A 24,872-nucleotide genomic window follows, 5' to 3' on the forward strand; every position below is an offset into this window, starting at 1 on the left:
CGCCATTCTCAACCTATTGAACCGACCGTCCTTCAAGCAGAACTACAACTACAAAACAACTCCTCCGCTTGATGTTACCACAGAGAATAACTTCCTCTGTACCTCTGCAACTCCACTGGGATTCACGAGGCCTCCTGGTCATCATCTATGGAGAAGAAAAACACGGCAATCAGCAGCGATGGAGCGTTTCTCTTTTTTTTCCTTTTCCCTCTACGAGGTGACTGAACCCTTATTCCATGTAAAGACTGAAGTTAACCTCATTAAGCTCGCTCACACACAAGATACATAATTATCCCTGAGAGGATAGCCAGCGCTAATACAAATTAGAAAGATAATTAAGCCACTGAGACTGGCCATTGCATCTCCCAGAGCATTGGACCCACAGAACCATTATGGTGAATTAGAGTCTTTGTTTATAGTCACAACAGCAGCCTTTTACCAGTGGCCATGTTTGTCAGAAGTCCCATATAACCTGGGTTCAAGTTTACCGCGCTTCATTGAGACACATGTGATACTTCAGTTCCAGAGCAAAGCTTGCACAGGTGTTTAAGTTGCAGGGGAGAGATAATGTGAATTCCTTTCTCTCCAGTGTCGGGCAGTACGACGTCTCAACACCATACCGCGCTGAAAACAAAGAACCTTAAGTCAGCTGGAGAGAAGGGCCTTTGGGCACTCATAAAAAAATCAATCTAAATGACAATTCACCTCTGCAGAGTGCAATGCATCTGGTCCTCTCCGTAACAAGTCTGTTTAGTGCCCTGCGAAGTCCTACAGCTACTTCAAAGACGCCTTAAATGCCTCCTCAAGCTAGAGGAAACAATTCTCTCTATGCCTTCGCAAACGCTCGGTCACACCGGGGCAATAAATCGGGCTGATGTCGACATTCCTCTTCAGATCATATGATACCTGAACGGCGGAGTAAAAACTCAATCCGCTCCGGTCTGTGCACAACAAACATACGTGTGAGCTGCTCGCTCTGGTCTCTCTGCGGCGTCACGATTAGATCAGGGCCGGACGTTTTGTTGAGAGTATGTCGAGAGAAAAAGTCAAGCACACACAGCTGGATGCATTTTAGAGCGCAATTCGCATTTGTCATAGGAAGAGCACACGCTGCGTAAGGCCCAAATGAAAATGATGTTGCGTTTGAGTGCACGTTGAGAATTGGAGGGAAATTGTTGCGCAGACTTCAGCTACGCTTCAAAATTAGAGATGTAAGTAAAGTAAAAAAAAAAAAAGGCCGCGATGCAGCTTCTGATGTCGCAAAAAAAAGTATTTTGGACGTGTACAGAGGAGAGTTTTCTTTTTTCCCTCGAGCCTTCATGGTGAGGGGAGTATGAAGTGGAGGAGCACGCTGCTGGTTGTGTGCCAGCTTTGCCTCCTGTGGTTTCACGCATAACAACCTTGCATGTGCACAGCTCTGAGTAAAGCATTGATTTAAGAGGGCACTTCTTCTTTCCACAGCTTTAGCAAAACAAGCCCCTATGTTTGGATAGACCCAGTAAGCAGCTCACTGACCTGAGCAATGGGTCAGATTAACTTAGACCAACCCCCTACCTCCAATCCGCCCTCCCATCCTACTGGCCCAATGCAGAAGGAGGAAAGGGAAAGTGCTCTTCAGGGCAGGCGGGTCAGGTCAAGGGAGTTGCTCAGGAAAACAGGAAACTGAGAGACAAATGATAGGTCTCACCCAAGCATTTTGCCACAAAGGTTGATCATCCATAATTGCTCTAAAAGTAGTACTTAAAAAAAAAAAGGTCTGATGATATTTAATTTTAAAACAGACTAGTTTTCCCACACCACTGTATATCTCTATTTTCCACTGTTTAACCACTTGTTCAGAGCAATCCCAGTCCAGGTAAATCTGTTACCACTCGTCAGCGATGAACCCGGGAATTGAACCTACAAAAGAACTTGTACAGTTTGTCATGAACACAGCAAGCCATCCGTTTTAATCCGCAGTTAAAAGAAACATTAACTTTGCGTGTGTTAGTTACATACTCTGGATACGCTGGGGGGAGGATTATGTGTGTGTCCGTGTCCGTGTGTGTGTGTGTGTGTGTGTGTGTAAGTAAGGGGAGGTGGTTCAGAGCAGAGAAGCTGCTTTTGGCCAAAGGCAAAGATAAGCGAAGGGGAGTGGAGGAGGTGGTGGTGGTGGGAGGGGTCACAATGGATTGAGCCAGGCAATCAGTGAGCGATCTGGGGCGGTGTTTAGTGGTGCTCTAAGATCTGCTAAACTAGCCCTAATTTCCCCTGTTGTAGGAGATGTGTGAGTTGAGGTGGAAAGGGGCAGGAGGAGGGGAGGAGGCCTTTGGTCTGTCAGAGTGGAGTTAATCTGAACCTGGGGCAGCACGTTCACTTTTGATGGAGGCCAGAGATAGGACTCCGAGGCGGAGGAGGAGGAGGAGGAGGAGGGCTGGGAGGATGAAAGATCACCCACACCTGCGAGGGGCTGCCGAAAGTTACAACTCACTCAAAGAGGCCTTTCTACCGCTGCTCCATTTGTCAAGGGTGATGGGGGCAATGGCAGTGAGCGCTTCCCTCCGTTCCTGTTTTCACTGGTGGCTCATCGCGTGCACTCGCGGCCACGGGAGAAAGATTACATTGATTTGTCTTCTTCACCTGTAAATTACTTCCAAATGCAAATAAATTGTATGTTTTTTTTCTTCTTCTTCTTCTTCACGTGCTGTCTGTAAAGCAGCTGTGAATGGAGTCACATTGAGTTCTGTACATTCCAGCCGTCCTCTTTTCATAACACTATCACAACAAAATGAATGTAACACACGGGACAAAGAGCTAAGCAAATATCATTTTTTCATCAGCACTCCATATTTGATTCACCGTGGCCCCTTTTTGGTTTCGAGAGGTGTCTGTGTACAAAATCCACAGTAATCCTCTTGGAGAGAAATATGAAGCACCAGCCCTTGAGGTTTGCACTCTTTGGCCCTGCGTCTTCCTTTCAAGCACTCTAAGATTCATCTGTGCCATCAGGAGCTTTCGCTGAACTTATGGAGCCAGAATGATTAAAGCTCTCACTTTATGCACCATAAAACGCACAGGGCTCGAGCAGTCTGCTCTGTCTCCACCAACCGCGATATCATAAACAATTATCATAAACATAAATTCACTGACGGCGAGGGTTTATCGTGCAATTTCATCAGCTTTGAAAGGAGGGTGAACACCACGTCTAAATCAATAATTGTGTCAAAGTTAGCATGGCTCTTCATTAAAGTCAATAATTAGCCATTTTTTAAGTGCATTATGGGTCGGTCACGCTGTACGTGATGAGTGGTTCTCAATAAGGATGGGAGGAGCGCATTAATCCCCCTCTGTCTGTTTCATCTGGCCTTTTTGCTCTCTGCCAGGGTAAAGCTCTCGCCTCAGCTGGCAGCTCAGACTGCGCCGGGAGCACAGCACATCTGGATCTGAGGCTGAGGGAGGGACAGAGAGAGAGAGAGAGAGAGAGAGAGAGAGAGTGTGTGTGTGTGTGTGTGTGTGTCATGTATATAGACAGAGAGCTTGTGTGTGTGTGTTGGGCAGGTGGGCAGTGCTACATGTATGGGCATATACTCTGAACTATGAAGAAAATGGCCTCTGTGTCCCGACATGACGAGGTGAATTCCCAGGGAGAGGTAACTGCTCATAAACATAAACATATGGTGGAGCGAGGAATCATAAGGATTTTGTGTCCGCTGCGCCAGGGTCCCACCGAGACTTAAGTAGCAACTTAAGTCAAAGAATAAGTGCACTCTGTGAGACAGCGAATCTGTGAATTATTATCCAGACAAGAGGGAATGAGAAGGGGAACAAGGCGAGCTCCCAGTTGGCAGTGCAACCGATTGGGCTCTACATGCGTGTATATTTTACGTGAGTCATGCTAATCGTGCACTCTTGATAACATATTGAGATGTTTTACAAGCGAAACACGCTTGCTCTGATGTTCCTGCTAAACACATTCGCTTTCAGGATCCTCTCCTTGAGACCATTATTTTTGAGGAGTGCTCTGAGCGGGACCAGAAATTCAAGTTCCTTCTCTCAGCGATTCTAATGAGACTCTGTTCAAACATAGACAGAGGAATTGCTCGTGCCATATATAAACAAAGCCAAAATCATTGTGTTTGACAAGTGAACTAAAGAAGGCCTGTGTATGCACATCGCTGGTGGCTCCAGGCTCTTTTCGGATGGAGGGGAGAGAAAATGTCGGACAAAATCCAGAACAGGTCGTCAACTGTGAGAAGCACGTAAACCAGCAGCTCATCGATCACGTTTCACGCTCTGGGCCGATTAAGATTGCTTTAAAATATGTCAAGAGCACCTGAACATGGCCATAAGGTCAGAGACGGATCCCTCCTGACCGCTCACACCCAAACCGTGGAAGTACGAGCGCTCATCGCCACGCAGTTTAGCGGCGTGTCCAGCCAACCCGTCACACACACAAGAGGAGCCTTGCAGTGGAAAAATAATGGCCGCATATTACACCCTCTAGTCCTTCACACCTGCATGCCATGTCTTTAGTTCTAAACTGGTGATTTCAGCAAGAAACAGCATTCAGGAGGTCGTGTTCCAGACTGAATCACCTGCAGAAAGCGGCTCATCATTTCTGTTGTCTGTGTTTTTGAGGGAGGCACCATTTTGTAGTGATTGTGAACAGCTAACTGGTGGTGCTGGGTGTGAGAAAGTGTTGCTGGGGTATTTCGCAACATGGAGGGCAGACCAATTGTGTGTACAGCACCGTCTCTGCAGGGATTAGTGGTGCCATTAAAGTGGCGATGAGTTGCGGTGGGGGGGCCCACATCCCCGGCTCCCTCATTAAATCGCCAGCAGCTGCCCTTTATCACAGCTCTGCTCCGCCACCATACTGTACCATCAGCACCCATGGTGCCAGTCTAGGACCCTTGACCTTCATGAAATCTCTTTCGGTGGCTTTCAGAAAGTTTAATTGCAGGCTATTGTGAGGCTCACACTGGTTTTGTCTTACGATTTGGTGTATTTCTGAATATAAAAAGTGATGTTGTACATGTTTTGGTTGAAAAGAGGATGTGGGTGAGGAAAGGCAGGGCTAGCAGAAGATTATTAAAATTGAGAAAACTGAGCTGTAGATGGTGCAAAAAGCAGTTGAATATCAGTCAAATGTAATGGCAATGTTATTTCTTCAGTTGCAAATCATTTATTTAGTCTGGGATGTCAGGTGATGTGTGAACTCAGAAACTAGGGTTGATTTGTTCTGTCCATGCAACGACGTGACAATGATCATCACAGCAAAAAGAACTGTCAAGAGCAGCCTCTCTTCTTGAACACACATCGCTCTGAGCTCTTTATTACAAAAATGAATCCAGCAACTGTTTTAAGTACGGATGAAAAAACAAAGTGCGTGCTCCAGCACGTGTGTGTGTACCACACAGCGGTATGCAAAGAAATCAAAAGGGATCCATAAACATGAACAGCTTTTGAACAGTGGAGATGTGCGTGTGTTCAAACAAAACCCAGAATGCATTGCCCTAGGCTGTGGTCGCGGGGCAGAGATGGGTTGCTCGGTAAACAGAGGGGGGAAATAGTGGGTGGGTCAGGCAGTAATGACAAGCTCTGCAAGTCTTCCCTGAAAAACGCCCACTTTTGTGAAGTTTGTCATTTTCTTAAGGCATAATTCATTTCTGGAACCACCGGCTGTGCATTTCCACCTTTTTTTAGAACATGTTGGACATGGTAAAACACATGCATACACTGTATACCTGGAGGACCTTTCCATACAAAAGGAATTCAACATTTACGCCGTAATCCCTACAAAGGGCCGTAATAAAGAGACAAGCAGTCCGAGGCCGTTTAGTTTCAGTACGGCGTTACAGAGTTCAGCCGCCCGGCGCCGGCCTCGGCCCCTGAGGCGCCGGAGCCGAGGTGAGGTCTCAGAAATACAATCATACTCACACGGATTTGGGGAAATTAGAGTTTCACGTAAATGTAAGCATTTACAGGTGGTAAATATCCTGTTGGATTTCACGAATGTGAAAGCTTCTCAGCGTTACATCCGCAGGCTTCGGGGCAGAGGAGACGAGCTCAAGCACGCACATTAATGTCGGAAGTGATTTAGTTTCCAGTGTTAAGCCATTCAGTTGAGATTTTTTTTGTTCACACCTTTAGTTAAATAATCGACTACATCTTGAAACAAAACACAATTTCGCTGATACGCCGAATGAAAAAAAAAAATGCAAACTGTGGCGTGCAATCTGTTGCAATCACCAACTCAACCGGTGGGAAAATAACTGAAATCTCTCACCTATGTCAATTTCTGATATCTGCACCATGGAATATGAGTGCAATTTCAAGCTAATTAAGATGATCTCTTTCCTATTTATTTTTTCAATTTACGTGCCTCCTCAGTAATATCGTTTTCCATACATCACCCCTGGAAATAGTTAAATCAAATTTGTATCCCTTGAATCGGGTATATCACAAACCTGATTGCATCTGCAAATCCACCTATTTTCTGGGGTTTGACTTTAGTCATGCTTTTGTGTAATTACATGGCCGGGGACAGCGGCGACGTTTGAGACAACAGAATTACGGCGGTGTCGGCTGAAGTAATCGCTCGTTCACAGTGTTCAAGTTTCCGGCGCTGCCAGAATTTTGTGACTTTTTCATTGTGGTGGAACGGAGATAGTGAAGATGATTGCTGCCACTCAGCAACTCTAATTTGTTATTGAGTGCGTTGCCATTACCTGGAGAGTTAAAAGAGAATCGCAGCCATAATGGAGATCTCTATCCAAGGTTACATATCTTATCGAGGGGCTTTAAAGATCAAACAGTCAGTCAAACATTTGGCATTCCTCCCCGGGTTTCTTTTGATCTCCAAAGGTGTTGTCTTCCTATATCACCATGAAGATGTTAATATTAACACCGTCAATGCGATTGGTCATATTCTGTCCGCCTTCAAGGCTAAGGCCATGTTCATGTTCTGCAGAACAGCCCGAAGAAAGCCTCAGACCTTTCGTAACCTTGTTTAAAAAAGGGAAAATGTATCAAATGTGTAGGAATTTACAAGATGGAGCTGCATTGCTAAATGCTTTTCGCTTCACTGGAGCCGGGAGCAGTTCCAGACCATAAAATTATGTTTTCTGTTAGCTCACTTGCATTACTATAGTTCAGTCTGACAATAAAAGCTGTTTTCTTTTCTTTTAATTTTTTACATACAATAAAGATAAGGATTTTCCAAATAACTTAATAAAAACACTTGTGTTGCCCACTTTTAAAATAAGTAATGCGTTGGATTTTATTTGTAGAAGTGTAAATAAATTTGAAAAAAAAATGGCAATGGTTAACAATTTGACAGAAATAGGTCTTATCATTGACTCGGCTTGCATCACCTTGCTTCTGTTCAGATGGAAGCAGCTATTATCTGGCAAATGATTCTCTGACAGTATTAATGATGACTGTAACGCATGCCCAATCACTTCACAAGAAAAATTATAGAGGATTATTTCTGAAAGGCTGAAAAACATGCCGCTTATTAAATAATTTCTCTGCCCCCCCCCCCCACCCTTCTTCATGCTTTTCATGGGTGGTCAACAGTAATCAGTTTACCGTCGGGCTCTTTCAGGGTGTTAAGACATCCACTTTTCATTTGCACAAACACTATGATAGTTTCAAGCACCCATTTAAATTAATCCCCCTTAAAGTTTTGTGCAGTCCCTCTAGAAAAAAACAAACCACCCACTTTTAATCTGAAACCTATGGTGTGTTTTTTTTTTTGTGAAAAAGGATTTACCCATAATTCTCATTGCTAGTATCCCCCCCCCACCCTCCACACACACACACACACTTACAGAAAACACATCTGCACCCTTTTTGTGCACACACACACACACACACACACACACACACACACACACACTGACGCACACAAACACACACTGTATAATTTATAAAGCCTAAGCTCTTTCAATACTCCAAAATGCCAGATAAACTTTTCTCATTTGCTCCTAATTTGGTCACGCAAGATAATGCCAACATCTGAAGGCTTTTTAAACTGCTTTTTAAAATGCATTCCTGAAAGGAGCTGGCACCGGCACCTCTGCACCTTGTCAGCTTCAATAATTATTTCCAATCCGGAGCTAGCCCTTAATGTGCTGATTAATCCAGCCCTCTCCTTGCTGTGAGATGCATTCAGCTCCATTAATTTTTCAAAAAGGCCTCACTCTCCTTTTGCTGGGAGCCCTGCAGATGTCAGGGCTGTGGCAGAGAAAGCCATTAGAAGTTAACACCTCCCACTCCCCAGAGACTGGCATGGACTTTCCCCTCCCTCATTCGAATGCCAAGCAGCCGTATTATGGACGTCAGCTGCCAGGCCTGGCATTCCCTGAACTTGGACATTACCATCTAAGCATCTCCCCAGCGCCCCCCGAAAGAAAACAGCCCTAATAAGAGCTGTTTAAAGAAACCAACTGAATGAGAAACGAGGCTATGGCTCACAAGCTTTGCTTTCATTTTTCTTGGGGCTATTTTGGACTGGTGGAGGTCTCATGTCGTGTGTGTCACTGTTCTTATCCAAACTCTGAGCGCTGAGTCTCCGAGCCAGGTTTCAGATCAGCCTCTGTGAAAAATGTCCTTTAGAACAACTCGCTCACCAGCGTGTTCGAATTCAAAGCGATTTGAAATCTGTGCTCCAACCTCCTCTCACTCCAGAGCTTTGTGCCGCCGCCGCCGCTGCCCCCCCCCCCCCCCGCCCCCCTCCTTCTGCAGACTGGTTACAAGCTGTCTCAATTGAGGAAATCCCCCCCTTCAACCAGCTTTTATCTGCCGATAGGTAGGTGAATGGTGGAAATTAGGATTCCTGGAGAGACTTGGGATGGAGAGAATAGAAACAAAGACTTCCCCATGTCGGGAACCGATGTCTCTTTTTCCACTGCTTTTCCCTTTCATCCCAAGGGCTCCTGTCAGACAGAGGGAAGGAGAACGAGAGCACATATAATACCTTTTAAGAGGCTGCCAGTTCTCTCCCATGCGATAAGCTCTGCTCAAATCACAATGGAGTTTCAGGACCCTGCAGTCACCCCACTGTAGGCCTGAGAACACACTCCAGCATACACATCAACACCGATTTGCCAGCCACAATGAAATATAGCACTGTAACTAACCAGACATACAATGTTGGATCCAACTCGCACTAAAAGCTACGTGTTCTGGGGATCATTTCTTCCAAAGCATCTTTTAGGGTCTGACTGTAGCCTTTTACGTCACGATAGAGCAAAGAAACATTTCAAACATTCAGCATTAGTTGGACAATCATGTGTCGGCGGCACGATGCCGAGGCTGCCAATACGGAGGTGTATAACTCCACTCAACAGTGGAGATACTATGTATACAGTATTCTGTATACAATCCCCGCTGCAGAGCGTTCAAAACTGTATAAACAGAGGCAGTGTCAAAATCCCAGCCCTTTTTGAATGTTAATGAAACGGAGGTGTTAGGATGTCAGAAATCTGTCCAATAATGATAACGGTACAACTCCTGTTTACACTGAGCGCGCTTCAGCTCCCAAAACCCAAAGTGCAGCCTCATTTACGTGCTAATGTGGGGAGGCAGATAAAGGACGGAGGAGCGATCACATGCCCTGTCAGAGAGTCACCCTTTGAACCATCCCTCATGCCGGTGAAGAGGGGGGAAATTAAAGAGCCTCAGCAGGTTTACCACCTTTCAAACACAACTCACACTCCACTCAAGTCCTCGCATTTATGACAGAGAGGAAAATAACCGCACGCTACCGCCGTAATACACACACACACACACACACACACACACAGGGCAGGAGTTCACTGTCGTGTTTGTGTACAGGAGATTTTCTTTGACAATTAATCCAAATGATTGTTTGGATGGAACAGAATTAGGCTCCAGGTTGATGTAATGTGCATGACAGCGCCAAACACAGCTATACTTTGCATGAGGCGTTAAGTATACACCACTACATTAAATGCGTTTTTGGTGTCATATAGTCAGAGCGCTCCCAGAGTGTTGGACAGTTTGACTCGAAAGCATGCTAATTCAACTTTCCGCTTCCCTAAAAGAGCAATTGTAAAACACAGAAAGAGTGATGTTCAGGAGCAGACCTGCTTCTCGGCGTATTTGCTTAAAAGTACATTAATACATATTTTTACATTGACAGTGGGTCAAATGGCTACATTTAATCTGAAAGGTGTTGCTCAACTTGTCCCTGCAATTCCTCTCAGCTCCTCAGTGCGTTTGAGCGTTTTTATCTCATTGTCATCGGTTTTGGATGAGTCTCACAGCTCTCATCCACGTCGTTTTGGGAGCATGTAGCTGCATGTAGGTTAACTGAAAAACAGAAGAAAGAGTAAATATTGAAGATTCATCACATGCCAGCATATAAATATAAATGCTGATGTTGCTTTGCATCTGCTGACTGTGTAAAGACAAAACTGTTCTCGAAGACGTTTGTAACTTAAAAGGTGTTTACTCCTTGTTGTGTTGCCCTCAAGTGATGCAAATTATTTTACTGATGACTAAGCTTCAAATCTGTTTCCTTTTCTTTTCTTTTTTTTGTAGTTTCCAAACAAATCATTTCTTTATTATATTTTCCTGTCACAAGGCAAGTGGTGTGAAATTGTACATACTGTATTAAAGCGTTGAACAATTTCACCAAGGGTGGATTCTGAAAACTGTCTCCAAAACTGTCCACCGCAGAGAACAATACAATTAACAAAGAGGAGGAAACCCTCCCAAGACTTTCTTAGTTGTGGTACTAGAAGTGATGTCGCCAGTAAAATTAAACATTTACTGTCGCACGCACATAATTGTAGACCATTCTCGTTTGAATGTTTCATCTTCTGACCCTCGGGATGACATGTGTCTTGTCTCGAGGCCAGATGAGGTGAGAGATGACACATTAACAACGTAATACCAAAAAGTGTTTTGACTATTACAGGAAAGAACTGTGAATTAAACACTTTGTGACGCTGTCTGGACTGTTCCAGCGGAGTAAACCCCACCCATCTGGTGTTCTCAGATGGTCAAAACAAATGAACGACTAGCACACATCGTGACCCCGATCTGTTTGGGGTTAAAATGAGGTAACGGAGGACGGATGGAGCATGTGCGTGATCCGAGCTGCACTGCCTTTTGAAGGAGTGTCTCTCTCGGAGCAGGAAGTGAATTCACAAAGTCGTCATGTAGCGTTTAGGTGCGCTGAAGTCTTAAACAAATAGGCCTGGATGTTCTCCATCACCCCGCTCCCCAGCCAGCGCTGTCCCACTAATGAGAGCAGCCAGCTAGGCCACATTAGTGGTGCAGCATTAACTGTTCCCACATGCTGCTGAAATCTAAAGTCAAGCACCTGTAATTTTTCCTCCGTTTGTTAATACTTTACATGCGGGTTCAAGGTCGACGTTACTGAGTCTAAAAGGGTGGTGCGTACGCGGGCCTGCGGTCACAGTTTGATACTTCTGTTCGGTTTCCCTTCACACCTGCTTACAGTTTTACAGACTTCGACTGCTGTAACTTCTAGTGGTTGTGTAATGTGTTCACATAACTCATAATAACACCCACATAAAAGCACGCAGTCTGACTCGCAGGCCATTTCACGGTGTAATAAGTTTCCGTCTGTCTGTTTTTGTTAATGTAAAGAGAATACTGAAACTATATATGACTGATTGAACACGTCTGTTACAGTCAAGGCATTTTTATTTTCATCCAACTAGGCCTGTTTGCTGTGTTTGGCGTAACAAAACAAAGTGGTTGTGGAAATGTGCATACTTTCCTGACTCCAAAGGAAACTGCCCACATGGTAAGACGAAGGTCTGATTTGTAAGATTTTACTTCCTTTTCCTGTAATTCCTGGAAAAGGATCAGTCTCTAAGAGCCATAAATGTTGAATAAAATTTCTGTGTAATTATTCAGGGGAGATTTGGAACAGTGGAACATTTAGGCCTTTATCCCATGTATTATGCAGGGAATTACCAGCTAGAGAGCTATCTGCATTTGGCAAGAGGATCTAAGTAAACACCCCAAATGGAGGAAACAGACAACCTAGAATCTGACTAAAGGAAACTTCCTCTGCATTTTCATTCACTTCTGGGAGCTCAGGTTCAATCATGGATGTTGAAGAGTAAACAGAGATGGATACGGCGCTGGAGACGGCGCCCCGTTCATTCTTGTGAAAGTTGCTCAGTTGCACGAGAAACAAAAGTTTGTCAGGTGTGTCAAATTCTGCATCCATGGACCTATGGAACAAACACACTACAGCGTTAACCCCGCCTCCTGGTCGCTGAGTCTCGGTTTCATGAACTTGAATGAAGAAAGTCAAAAAACGATTGGACTTATGTTGTTTATTCATAACTTTATGGATCCGTATCCGCTAAGTTATAGACATCTCTTTCCCAATGCAAGTCTATGGGAAAAAGTCTGGGCTTGATGGCATCACGAGATGGAAAGTTGTGAGTCCAAGGTTTAGCCACTGTGTAAGATTAGTTTCAAATTATGTGGGAAAATAAACACAAAATATGTATCGCAAATGAGTGGCTCACATGGAAAATCATTTTATGAACATAGTTTTTTTTGTCCACACACACACACACACACACACACACACACACACACACACACACACACACACACACACACACACACGCACACACACACACACACACACACACACACACTCTTCAAGTTTTTACTTTGACCAATGATCCCTCCCAGAGCGCTACGTGCTGCAACGGGACTCCAGTCCACATTGTACTGTTATGATGCATGGAACAATAACTATACTGGAGGGAAAAGCAAAGGTGACTTGGCTTTGCCTGTATTTTGCTATTTTGGCGGGGACAGAAAAATAAAAAATGAACCCCTAATGGCTAGAGTTCAGATAAGGGGCAAGCCAGATTGCAAAAGAATTGCTTTGAGTGGTGGATCGGCATTGCAGGAATTTTTTAATTTCCTGTTACTCAATAATTCTGCTCTAGTTAGGTCCTTGGACAACATCCTGCACTGTACCTTGTCTGATCAGCTCAATCCATTGGACAGATGCAGGGGAAACATGCTTTAATCCTTTATCATTGGTCCACGACATGGTGGCCCTGTGTGACTGGCCTGGCAGGTAGAGAAGACTGGGTGTAGTTCTTTGGGAGGAGGTCCGACAATGTGGTCCGGCTCAGTGATGTCACACGCTGGGGATGCATCTCAACTCCCCCCTCGCCCGCCCCGCCGCACAAGCGACTATTTTAACCTGCAGGCTTTTTATGAGCTCATGGTGATAAACGGGAACGATTCTGCCGTCTTTTACTGGGGAAATAAAGAAAACAGTCAGATGAGAAGCAGAACGAAGTGAGCCGTAAGTGCTTTACTGTGGGGGCGTTAACTTCCAGGCCTCCGGGGCTGTGGAGCTGCTTTTCTGGTGAGGATCTTCCCCTCCTTAACCTCCACCCCGCCTCCCTTCGCACTGCACGTTCGTCATTGCTGCTCAGGGTCAAATAAATCACCTGCCATCGCAGGTGCTGACCTGTTGTTTATTAGTAAATGTCTAAAGGGAGGAGCTGGAGAGAGGTAGTCAAGGGGTTAAAGCACTAGTCTTAGGTCTTAAGGTTGATTTAGCAGCCCCTCTGGGAGGCTGCTGTACTACCCTGAAGAAATGAATGCCAATAAAGCCTGCAGTGACTGATGTTTGAGAGCGTCTTAATTGTCTTGTTAAAAAGAAAAACTACGGTATGTCTGAAGAAAATGTGCTCTTGGTGCTGGGAGTTTTCATAGCAAAAACAAACAACACATTTAAGGTGTTATGAATATATTACAGCGGAAAAATGCTACTGTCACCCAGCTTTTGTATTCGACCAGTGTTATTTTAACTTTAAATGAAGATGAGGATAGCATTGTTAAGGTGGAAAAATCTCTCCTTCTTGGGTTTATAATCATTTATAAAACCCAGAATATAAACGAATACATGTGTGCTTTTTAAGAAAGAATAGCAAAAAGGTTGACACTCATAACTGTGCTAGACGGTGATACCTGGTTTTCATTTCGCATGAGGAACTATTCCACAACATTGAATCATATGTCATGCATTTAAATGGTGGAGGATTATAAAGGGATTATTACATTATGAGAACGCTGACTGTCAAAAATGACATGATACAAAATGACTTCAATCATTGCTTCATAACTGAAACAATAAAGGCGTATAATAGTACAACCTTTGAGACGAGCCAGGAGTGACAGCGGAGCCTGATCTTCAGCTATCTAATAAATGACACGATTGTCTCCTCACTCTTGACTTTGCTTCCTGAAGCATGCAAGCTTGAAAGACAGCAAAGCACTGGAGGCCAAAGCATAACACTCACGCTGCCACCATCCAACAATGACAGGCACCTTCCACCAAAGACAAGTCAACCTTAACATTTTTAAATTAAAATAATGATTGTCTAAACATTTATACACCCGATTTCTGTGTACATACGCCTTTGTCTAGACAGTGCGTTGCCATAAAGCTGGCAAAATAACATTAGCCTGCAAAAGCGGAGCAAAATATCTGTATCAAGTGATGTCATCTGGCCATGTAATGTAAAGCTAAGATTGAACTCGATCAATTAGGATTTGCAGCGGAGCAGAAAATAGCTTATGACAGAGCTAAGGTGGAAGAATGCATGAGGAAAAATAAACTTTGCCTCTGACACACACTTTGCTTTTGCAGATCCACAATGTATGCATTCATGTACTGTACTTACTAATAGAAGAAAAGTCTCCTCGTATTTGTTAAGGTGAAATAATTTGTACAGTTTCTTGCAAATAATAATTGCAATGGCTTGATAGTTGCATGTGCATATTTCGTGACGTCAATGAATCAATGAACTGCTCTTTTGCAAGTGAAGCACCTTTAAGGAAAGTTTCATCTGTGCCTCTGAGACACTAAAGCTGTAAAATTAAAACCTTCCAGTGTTTTGAGCAGGATTTTGTATAATTTTAGCCTCAGTTCTGGTCACATCGGAGCCGCTTGAGTTGCTACACGTCCTCGCTTATCTGACTGGATTGGAACAAGTGGAGTATGATGAAGTTTGACTACAGGAGAGCATACCGGCTTCCAAGCAACCGCCTATTTATCTCCACACTGAACAAACTTGAATACTCAGTGCAACACCTTTATACCGACTAAACCTGCAACCGGCTTTGTAACAAAAAGTAGAAACGACAGGTAACTATTTTCTGTGCACTAAATGTTTGCATGTTATAAACTGTTTGTACCTGTAAGCTCAATCACTGATTTGGGTTCTATCAACTGTACAAAATGTGTGGAAACATTAAAAAAACATATAAATATTTGCTAAGCAATCCCATGTCTTTTGGGGTTGCTTCATCATGCAACCCTCAAGGATTATCTTTATTTTTCCAAAACTGTAATGTTTGTTCCACCGTTTGAAAATGCATGTGGTTGAAAGAACGTGTTGGTTAAAATGACAATGCATTGTTATTTTTTTTTAGTTACCTTGCTTGCTTGGTTGTACACTTGAGGGTTAAATATTGAAGATTCCATTTTACAACATGGAAAAGAAGAAAAACAAACTTTGTAAAAAAAAAAAAGTGTCAAATATGCCATGTGCCATCTTTTTCATTTTTAAATTAAAAACAACTGCTGGGAGTGCACTACATGCAGCGAAAGAACACTTGCTGGAAAATGTGTAAATTGTGACCTTCAGTAAACCGAGGTTGAGGCAGAGGCATAGCTACGCCTTCATAATCTGCAGGCAAAATCTCTTACTGTCACATCAGTGAACCTGTATAGTTGATCTTTTCATACCCTATAATTTGTAGCAGATATTATCAGTATGGATATCAGCACGTCAGAATGAGCTAACTGATGAATCTGTTTAAATGACTTATTACCTGCTCAATCTGGCTTATCACCTTCATCTGCTTTCAAAAGCGCCGTCTTTAACAGAAAACTTCCTCTCGGTGAGCAAGTCTGTGCAGCGGGTCATTCCCAGTGACAGCTCGAATCATGTTTGTTGTTGAGCAAGAGGTTGAGAGTCGAGGCTTGACAGGCAGGTGTAATAAGCCAGGGAGTTGAGATGTCACCCGTGGGTGCAGCCTAGGGCAAATAAGGCCGAGCGAGCGAGCGTCGGAGGATTCCTGGGCAATAATGTAACTCTTTGTTCAAGTTGTATGGCAGAAATTGGAAATATGTCCGCGCTTGACGTGTTCTTGTAATACTGGGTAATGAGTGTCAAACAGCAACGGCCATTCCAAATACCTTTTGGCATCATGAGTCACGCTGGTGTCAAAACCACAGGCCCAATGCAGGTGTAGCTGCAATTATTTCCCCCAGGCAGATGTGATTCTTGTCAGTTGTGAGCTTTGAAGAGCAGGAAATACGAAGAAAATTAATTAAAAATAAATTATTAGTCGTTATATTAATATATGTGATCTGACAGAAAATCTGGATAAAGTGATTGTTCTGTGTCTGCAACTTCTTTCAGAAATACATACAGTGATTAGCACAGACAGCAGTTACTGGCAGCTTCTCTTATGGTGTGTGTGAGTGATCCATTAATGACTGACTCATTTTTTTTTAACAATTACATAAACATGCCAAGCAGCATCTTCCCAACACAAACTCATCTATCCATGTTTTTTTGTTTTTTTTATCTACCCTATTCAAGGAGGGCGGGGTACACCCTACAATGCTAAACGCTGTTAATCCTGGCCCGAGGCCTCAGACGACAAAAATACAAATTTGCAGCTGCCTTAATTACCAGATTTAAAAAAACAAACAATAAATCTGCCTTAGATAGAGATGCTGGTTGAAAACAAACAACCTCTGGGCTAACAGACAGTTATCGGCGTATTCTGATGTCTTAGGAAGATTAGCGTAAAAGCCCCCGTATATTGCGGAAAAGGCTCCTATGCAGGGGGTTGTGACACTTAAAAAGTGTGTGAACCGTAGTTTCCTGAAGTGAATTCATTCTTGCCTTTTTTTGAGCATCGGTCTGCAACGGCACTCACTTTGAAGGGCGGTTGTTTTCCCGAGTTGATTGAGAGAAACATCCCGGTCTTTTGGAACAAGGTGTGTCTGTTTCCCGCATGAGTAATACCTCCTGTGGGACAAAGTGAGCTCTGTTCGGTCCCCCGACCACCCGAGTATCGCAGCCCAGCTTTTGAGGTTTTGATTATATTTTATGAGTCCTAATTGTGAGTGACCTGGCCCGCTGGAGGCTTCATTGCATCTGAGGGAAGAAGGGTCCGGCCCTTCCTGCTGAACTGGGGCATCTCGGCCCATCAGCGCGGCCGTCTGCTGACCTCCACCTTCACAGGACGGTGAGGGACACGTCTCAAGTTCATCCTCCCCTTGGGTGGTACGGCTCTCAGCTTACCTCCACCTGTCCGCTGGGGCCAGCGTCTCCCTTCACCCCTCGCCCTCCAGCTCCTCTGTGAGACTACTTAACATACCCGGCTCGGCTCCTTTTACCGCTTTTAAACAAAACTCTGCCATTGTTTACCAACACTAGTCTGGGCCAAACATTGCTTTCAAGTCTCCTGCAGCAGCGACATCGCATTTTGAGTGCTTGACTTTTTACAACAGGATGTAAACGGAGCTATGACTTAACTTAAACCTCATATTAGTTCGAAAAACTAGTCAAAGCAGAGGATTTTTTCCCCTCTGAAGTCCAGTGGCTGGTGCTCTCTTTAGGTTGTAACATAAGAATGTGAGTCTAACCCTTTATTAAACTGCAGATTCCTCATTGTTTGTATAACCTCAAAGTGACTCCCGAGTCACATTTGTTCTCTAGGCCTCCGTACAGCAGAAAATGGCCGCTGCATGACCAGAACCTCTTTGATGCAATAATGAAAACAAATGAGTGTAACATGATAATATATCGGGGAGCGCCGCAGTTTCAAAGCTGACATCGCGGGGAATTGAGGTGCAACCAGGGAAACGCTAAGCTATGTTTGTCATCACTCTCGACGTTGTCTCTCGCACAAATGATTTCCTCCAGTTCACTTCAGAGTATTCGTCTTCTTAGGGGTTCCATTAATCAAAGGAAGCACGGCTCCATATGCCTCTGCCGACCGGCTGAGACTGACCCCGGCGTCACTGCGGACGTGAAGCCATACTTCATTATTCTACTCCTGCTTTATGCTTTCAGAAAATACCAGAGAAAACTGCAAATCATGTTGGAAAAATACCATTTGAAAAAAAGGAAAACATTTTAGCCATCTCAATTGTTACTTAAATAGATGTGGTGTTAGGACATGACCCAATTCATCATGTTTGAATTGAGTTATGGAGCCTTATCCTCTTTATTTACATAAACATAATTTTATCTTTATAGACTTGGTATTACCTGCTATTTAGGCAGAACCTGAGTTATTTTTTCCAAGCTCACCTGTTGTTCTCATAAGGAAATCAATGCCTCTCTCTGGCAGTATAATAACATTCCCGCTGGAGAGTAACAGCTTAATTCACTCTTATCACTTTTGGTTGTCTGGCTCGCAGTCGAGCTGGGGTCCAAGAGGTGAAATGAGTTTGGCAACCTCAACTCCAGGCGCGACAAGAGAACACACATCATGGTACAGTTAGTGGAAAAAGAGAGGGAAAATTGCCTGCATAAGCAGGAAAGATAGAGTTTCATCGTCGTCCCACTAAAAACGCACACTCGTCTTTGGCAGACTTCAAACACGTAATCGGCAATCATTTTTCAATGAGCCCCAGAGGAGCACATTTTAGTGCTCCACCAAACAGTCTGCTGCTTTGTGCTCTCTAATCCCTCACGGTTATGCATCACGGGGAGCCAGTGGTCGTTCTTTAGGCGGAGGTTAACCCCCACCTCCAGACGCACAGACGCAAGACAGACAGGCCCGCTCGCCCTGCTCCAGTCCTCCCCTCCACCGCCTCGGCTCTGCCTCACCCGCAACGTCTGTATCCATCAGGAAACACTCACTTTCTATTGGTGCAGCCCTCAAATTAAGATTGCCTTTTGATCTGGAGGCTGGACAAAATGCAAATGAAACGTGATCCCATAAATGGCCTTCTCATCTGCCTTGTTAGGCTCTATGAAGAGGTTTCACCAGCCCCTTGGATTGAGCCCTGCCTCCTCTGGACACACACACACACACACACACACACACACACACACACACACACACAGCTGGCGTCCCTTAACCCCTTGCTTCACTCCCATCTCATCTTTTGCTCGTGCTCACAATCTGCGACACAGTGCTAGGGAAAAATCATATGCAAGGAAGCCAATAATCTAAACAGCACTTAACCTGGCCGGTGGAGGAGAGTATTTGTGTGATGAGAAAAATCTCCAGGCACTGGCTCCGTCTCATTAATAAGAAAAGATGAGCGTTCCCCACTGCAATTAAGACTCAATCTCCTGCATTAACTCAGCGCCCTGCGGCCACACACACTGCACAAAGACAACAGGCCATCCCCCTGTCACTCATGTTGCTGGGGTGAGCAGTGCGGGGAGCGCTCCGAAGATATATTAAATTAGATGCTCCGTCCTTCTGGGCTCACCTGCTGAAACCTAAACTTGGAGGACGTAGTGCTGCAAGGAAATACAACGAATGCAGCTCCTACTCCGTCTGACATTTGATCACACTGCGGAGATCATTTTAGTGTCGCGCATTACAATCCAACATACACGGTCAGACCTGCAAACTGTAGAGCATGAAACAGGTGCCAAATAGCTAACTTTAGTCAGATAAGGGGGGGGAGAACATTTTAGTGATTTCAATACGCAAATTAAGATTTTTGTAGCATTTTGAGATTTGTATAAGACAATAAAACAACATTTTGTTTTGATAAACAAACACATTTTATTGCATTTCTGAATATTTTTAACAGAACAGGCAAGATGAGTCACAGGATAAACTGGCAGTTAAAGCACCCAAAGAATCGTATATATATTTTTGGATTATAATTATTGATGCATTAGTGTGTTCATCACTTCAATGTTGCGGCTGGTAAATGTGGAGCTCAATTCAATTTATTCAATTCACTACATGGCTGAACGCTCAATTCTTATTGCTCAATCAGTGCATTCTCCCGTCATGTGGATGCAGTTGGGATCTCCTTACTGAAGCAGCCAAAGTAATACAAACATCGTAAAATCAATAAAAAACATTCGTAAATCAATATTTTGGGTCACATAATTGATTTCACATTTCGGGTTAATTTCAAGAATGACATGTATATTATCCCTGACATTTTTTTTTTATATATTCCTGTTCCAGTATTTTTTTAAATAATAGAAATAATAAAATAGGTCCTCGGGGCTGGCTGCCAGCATTACCGAGGCAGTTGCTCTGCACCCTGTTCCTATGCAATGTAGCCTACACAAGCTAGCATTATAGATGTCATTATTTGGCGCTTTATTTTATTATTAGTATTGGGCAACCACTGGGGAGCTATCCAGCGTCAGTCGGATGACTCTGATAACCGCTTGTGCGAGGCTTGTCTTTATTTGTGAGGAGGTGTGTCGCTTGTAGTCGCGACGACGTCTCGCATAAAATTTAAAAAAAAAAGCCGCCCTCAGCATATTGTAAACTGTGTAACACTCACTAAAAAAGCAGGTTTGGACAACTCACCATTGTAATTTGAACAGCAAACATCATTAGGCACTCTAAGCGCAATATTCATCAAACAAGATTACTGCAGCACTCAAAATGAGAGCAATGGCGGGCGACCACGTACAGACAGACATTCATTTAAAGAACACACGGTGGGCGGGAGGAAATCTTCGCAGAAATACTGAGGATAGACACTCCACTTGAAAAGCATTATTCTGTTTATTATGTCACATCATCGCTTTAGGACCAGCAGACCAAACGGGGCCAATGAATAAATGTGTGTGTGTTGGTGGTCATGGGGGGTGTTCAAGAGTCTGACAGAAAATAAGAGACGAGTGGAGGGATGGGAGATTGGGGTGGGGGGCTGGGGAGTGTGTGAGGTGTGGAGGGGGGGGGGGGCGCTGGCATAATGAGTGACATATTGTGAAATCTTTACCTACAAAGCAGAGTCTTCTTCCATGCAAATGAGACTCACTCGATAAGGATCTGTTTGATGGGACACATGCGGAATATGAGGCAGTTAATTCCCTCATTAGTATTCAACAGAGCTGATTGGCAAAGACCAGGGAGAGCCAGCCGGAGAGCATGTCTGCAAAACCCAATATTGATTTGTTTAATGGTGTCAGGAAGTCAAAAATCACAAATCTCCTGTCAATTGTTTATGAGGCTGTTTAGCGGGCCAATAGATGCCCCTCGCTTAATTAATACCTCATTACGGAGATGTGATTATATGCTTGAACTGTTAATGGGGCCCCTGAATTTCAAAGACCACCATAAAAGGTGTTTTGACAAACAGAGCTGGGGAAAACGCGATATCTGATGAGTCTCAGCGTGTTTGTTGATTTGGGACTCTTTTGTTTGTTTTTCTTCCCTTTTTATCCTTCCATTATTCACAGGGCATCCGTGCTGGAAGGCTCATTTTCATTTTCCTCTGCTTATATCCAATTTAGCTTTCGATCGTTTCACAGCAAAAATGTTATTTTACTGCTTTGCTTAAAACTCGCTGCTTCGCGCGTCAGGTGGATTCGTGTAATCAATAGGAAAGGAGTAATAAAGTAATACACCATTTTGTGAAGATGGTGGGTGGAAACCATCGAATAAAATTGTACTTCTCTGCATCTCTGCATGTGTGACGCATACTGACACACATGCAGGATACCATCTGCAGGAAATATATTTTTTTAAATCATCATCGACAAAAGAGGCCAATCCAAAGAAATGTCTTGCTCCAAGCGGCAGAAAAGCGAGGGGGGCCATGTTCACCTCCCCGAACACACATGGCTGATCTGAAGGGCTCTCTATTTAAAGGCCCATAAAGAGAGTGATAATGGCATAGGTTTATGAGGACTCAGCCCAGTGAGACAGGCGGTTACTGCCGCGGCTGCTGTTGTTGTTATTCCCACTGTTCCTCGATGGCCACTAAAGCGGAAAAATGGATCCCCACTTTGGGTTGAAATATGAAGCTGGGTTTATTCTCCCTCTCTTTCTCTTTTTGTGTGAAAGGCGCCCAGGCATTTGCCTGCATGGTTATGGAGTTAAATGCTCAGCTCCATGGCTGGGCTTCTGCACGGTTCCCCCCTCCGTTTCACTCCCCCTGACAGGATTAGCAGGTCTCCAGTGTTAGAAATACATTAAGTGGACCTTTGCAGTCACTTATTATGCCTGATTATGCAGCTGGAATGGGCAAGGTAGGCTCTGTTTGTAGTTAAATAACTTCTCAGATGCTTCTTTTTTCTTTTTTCTTCTTCTCTACAGCAGCAATCTTCAAAGCATGAACGGGTCAGTGGCTCAGGCACAAAGCTGAGATTGATTTCCACCCTCCTACTCTTTGTTCCCGTGGTTTAAAGAGGACAGGTTCTACTAAATTAGTTTGCCCGTGTTATTAATGGAATAGCCAATTAAACTCCCATACAGTGGTGTCATGGCAAAACAATGCATGCGCACGGCCTTCCCACAGCAGCGGTTCCACTGCCGGGTTAATGAAATGGTTAACTTATGTTGATGTATAGATAGGATTAGGCTCCATCTGGGCGGTGTGCCATCCCAAGTCCCAACAGCTGTCCATTTCCTACATCAGTACAGCAATCCTCCGCAGAGCGGTGCATTCTGGGATCTAATCAGGTCGAGGCGTCACATATATAAAACTAGGCATCGACACCACCCGAGACTGCAAACGTGCCGAATGTTGACTCCTCTTGTTTTGACAGCTGGAACAAAACAACCTGAGAGTTTTGAGCTGAAACAAGTGGACGATTCAACAGTCTGAGAGAGTTTCCATGAAATCAGCAGAGAAAGTGAGATTGACAGGGCAAGAGGGGGGAGGGAGGGGGCGGGGGGACTTCACCAGGAAAGTCTACCGAACGGCGATAAGATATGTGTGCGTGAGGAAATTGGGAGGTTGGGTGTTTAGGCAGCTACAGAGGCTGGCTTAGTGTCAGCTGCGTCAGTGCTCAGATCGTCCAGAATGAGAGAATATTCCCTGAAACCCAATCCCGTGTTCTTCCTACTTACTTGCGTTGGAAACGTTTGCCGTTTTGTTATTCATTCATTATCTCTGACAATGTAAACGACTCATCACATTTAGAATGGCTCCCTGAGGTGAACAGACCCTAGGAATGATGTGAATGAAATCATGGGCATTTAGGCTCTACGGCCCGGTTCCCCTCGGCCCTGAAGATCCAAGTCAGAGTGAAAGGGCAGACCAGGGGGAGAATTAGTCTCCCCCGCTTGATGGCTGTTATACTTGGCCATTTCCTGGCCCACTGTGAATAAAGCTCCAATTTATGGCAATTATCCTTGTTAAGGACGGCACCCATACTAATTAGCAATAATGCCAGAGGTGATGAGAATGTGGGAGCCGGAGTCGCCGTTATCACGTTCCTCAGCTGGAATGCCTCACATGCGATCGCAGATCGCAGCTATAAACGGCACACATTATCTGTGAGTGGACTTTTGCAGAAAGTTAAATTGATAATATTTCTATTCATGTGCTCCTGAGAAGCAGTGTATTTGTGGCAACGGGGAGGACAAGAGAGGAGCCTTCAAGCCCCCCACCCCCTCCGCCTCGTCCCGCCCCCCAGAACAGCTGACACAAGTGATCCGTTATTTCTTGGAAGGGAGGTCAGGCACATGGGGCCTCCTCACATCACACACCTCGGGCCATGACCACTCAGCAACGCCCTCCCCGTCCCGGGCCGGGCCCTGTCACATCTGGCCCGGGACGTTTTTCTTCCCCGTGTTCAAAATGCACCAGTGGTTCCCATTTAACACCTGTTCGCCTTAATTTCCATTTTCAGGGACGCTGTGGATTTCAAATCATTTATCACTTCCCAAAGTGCTTCCACATGTGCGCTGCCTTTCCCAGTGTGCGGGGTTCCTGCCTCCGGGCAACCTTTTCCAAATGTATTAAAATTCAGTTTGGTCCAAAGAAGTTCAGACACTGATGTTTCATTGTGGTGATGTCTGGTAATTATTAGTCTAAATTACGGCTCCGGCATGTGACTTGACAGGGTGGACTCCATGTTTAAAAGGAGGGATGGGGCAAGGAGGTAGGGCCGAGGTGGTCCGTCACGCGTTGTGCACTTCTATAACTGTGTTCCCCAACACTGGGATGTCAGTCAGACTGAAACAGTACCGCCACCGTGGAAACACTTGTGTGGTTAGGGACCTGAGAGGGTCCACTGGGGCCCACTGTGGGGCAGCTGGGTGAAGGCTGTGTCAAAAGCACTCCACTTTGAGGGGAAGACTCCCACATCGAGCTGTGATGAACATTAAATACCGACTGCAGTCCGGTTGATATTCAAGGTCAGAGTTCATATTGTGAAACCGGGATTAGATCTCAAAGTGGAAAACGATTTGAATGAAAGTGAAATCAGATTATGTCTCGGGGCTCTTGGGTCAACAGTCCCCAAGCCTCAGCAGCTCACCAACAGTGTGTAATTGGCTTTGACAAAATGGGAAGAGAGACGTGCAACCTATTTGGAAACCTGTGTGATTTATGTTGCGTGTGTTGCTTAAAAACTTCAAAAGTTCAAAAAGTTAAGAGAAGAAAAAAGGAAAAAAAGATGAAAAAAACCCAAACCTATTGTGTTGTCATCATTTTAAATAACAGGCACAAATCAAGGTGAGTAATGAGAAGCTTATCACCACCACACTTTTTATGTTCAAGGGCATGTGCTGCAGTAGTGCAAAAGAAAGAAATATTTCCACAAACACACGCCAAAAAAAAAGAAGAAATGCATTTAAATTTAATCTAATTAAAAAAAGGGAATTGCAACATTTGTGTTTACAAAGTAGGTTTTTTCAACGTG

The 24,872-nt window shown here is 44.3% G+C and overlaps 1 protein-coding gene across 7 annotated transcripts in view; it reads right to left on the reverse strand.

The window, feature by feature from the left end:
- Positions 1 to 24,872, reverse strand: part of LOC137780012 (rab11 family-interacting protein 2) — a 94,339-nt gene that overhangs the window by 9,714 nt on the left and 59,753 nt on the right. For 3 of the 7 annotated variants that reach the window (XR_011077096.1, XR_011077100.1, XR_011077094.1), the window contains exon 9: positions 10,182 to 10,320. The exons of 2 other annotated variants lie outside the window; for them this stretch is intronic. The gene's annotated coding sequence lies outside the window, so the exon portion shown is untranslated. Of the gene's footprint in view, positions 1 to 25; positions 146 to 10,181; positions 10,321 to 13,141; positions 13,282 to 24,872 lie in introns of those variants that run through there. 2 more of the 7 variants (XR_011077097.1, XR_011077098.1) reach the window with 2 other exon arrangements.

The sequence above is a fragment of the Clinocottus analis genome, unplaced genomic scaffold (assembly GCF_023055335.1).
Source record: "Clinocottus analis isolate CAN_PGR_092001 unplaced genomic scaffold, fCliAna1.0.p SCAF_8, whole genome shotgun sequence".
Classification (NCBI taxonomy): Eukaryota; Metazoa; Chordata; class Actinopteri; order Perciformes; family Cottidae; genus Clinocottus; species Clinocottus analis.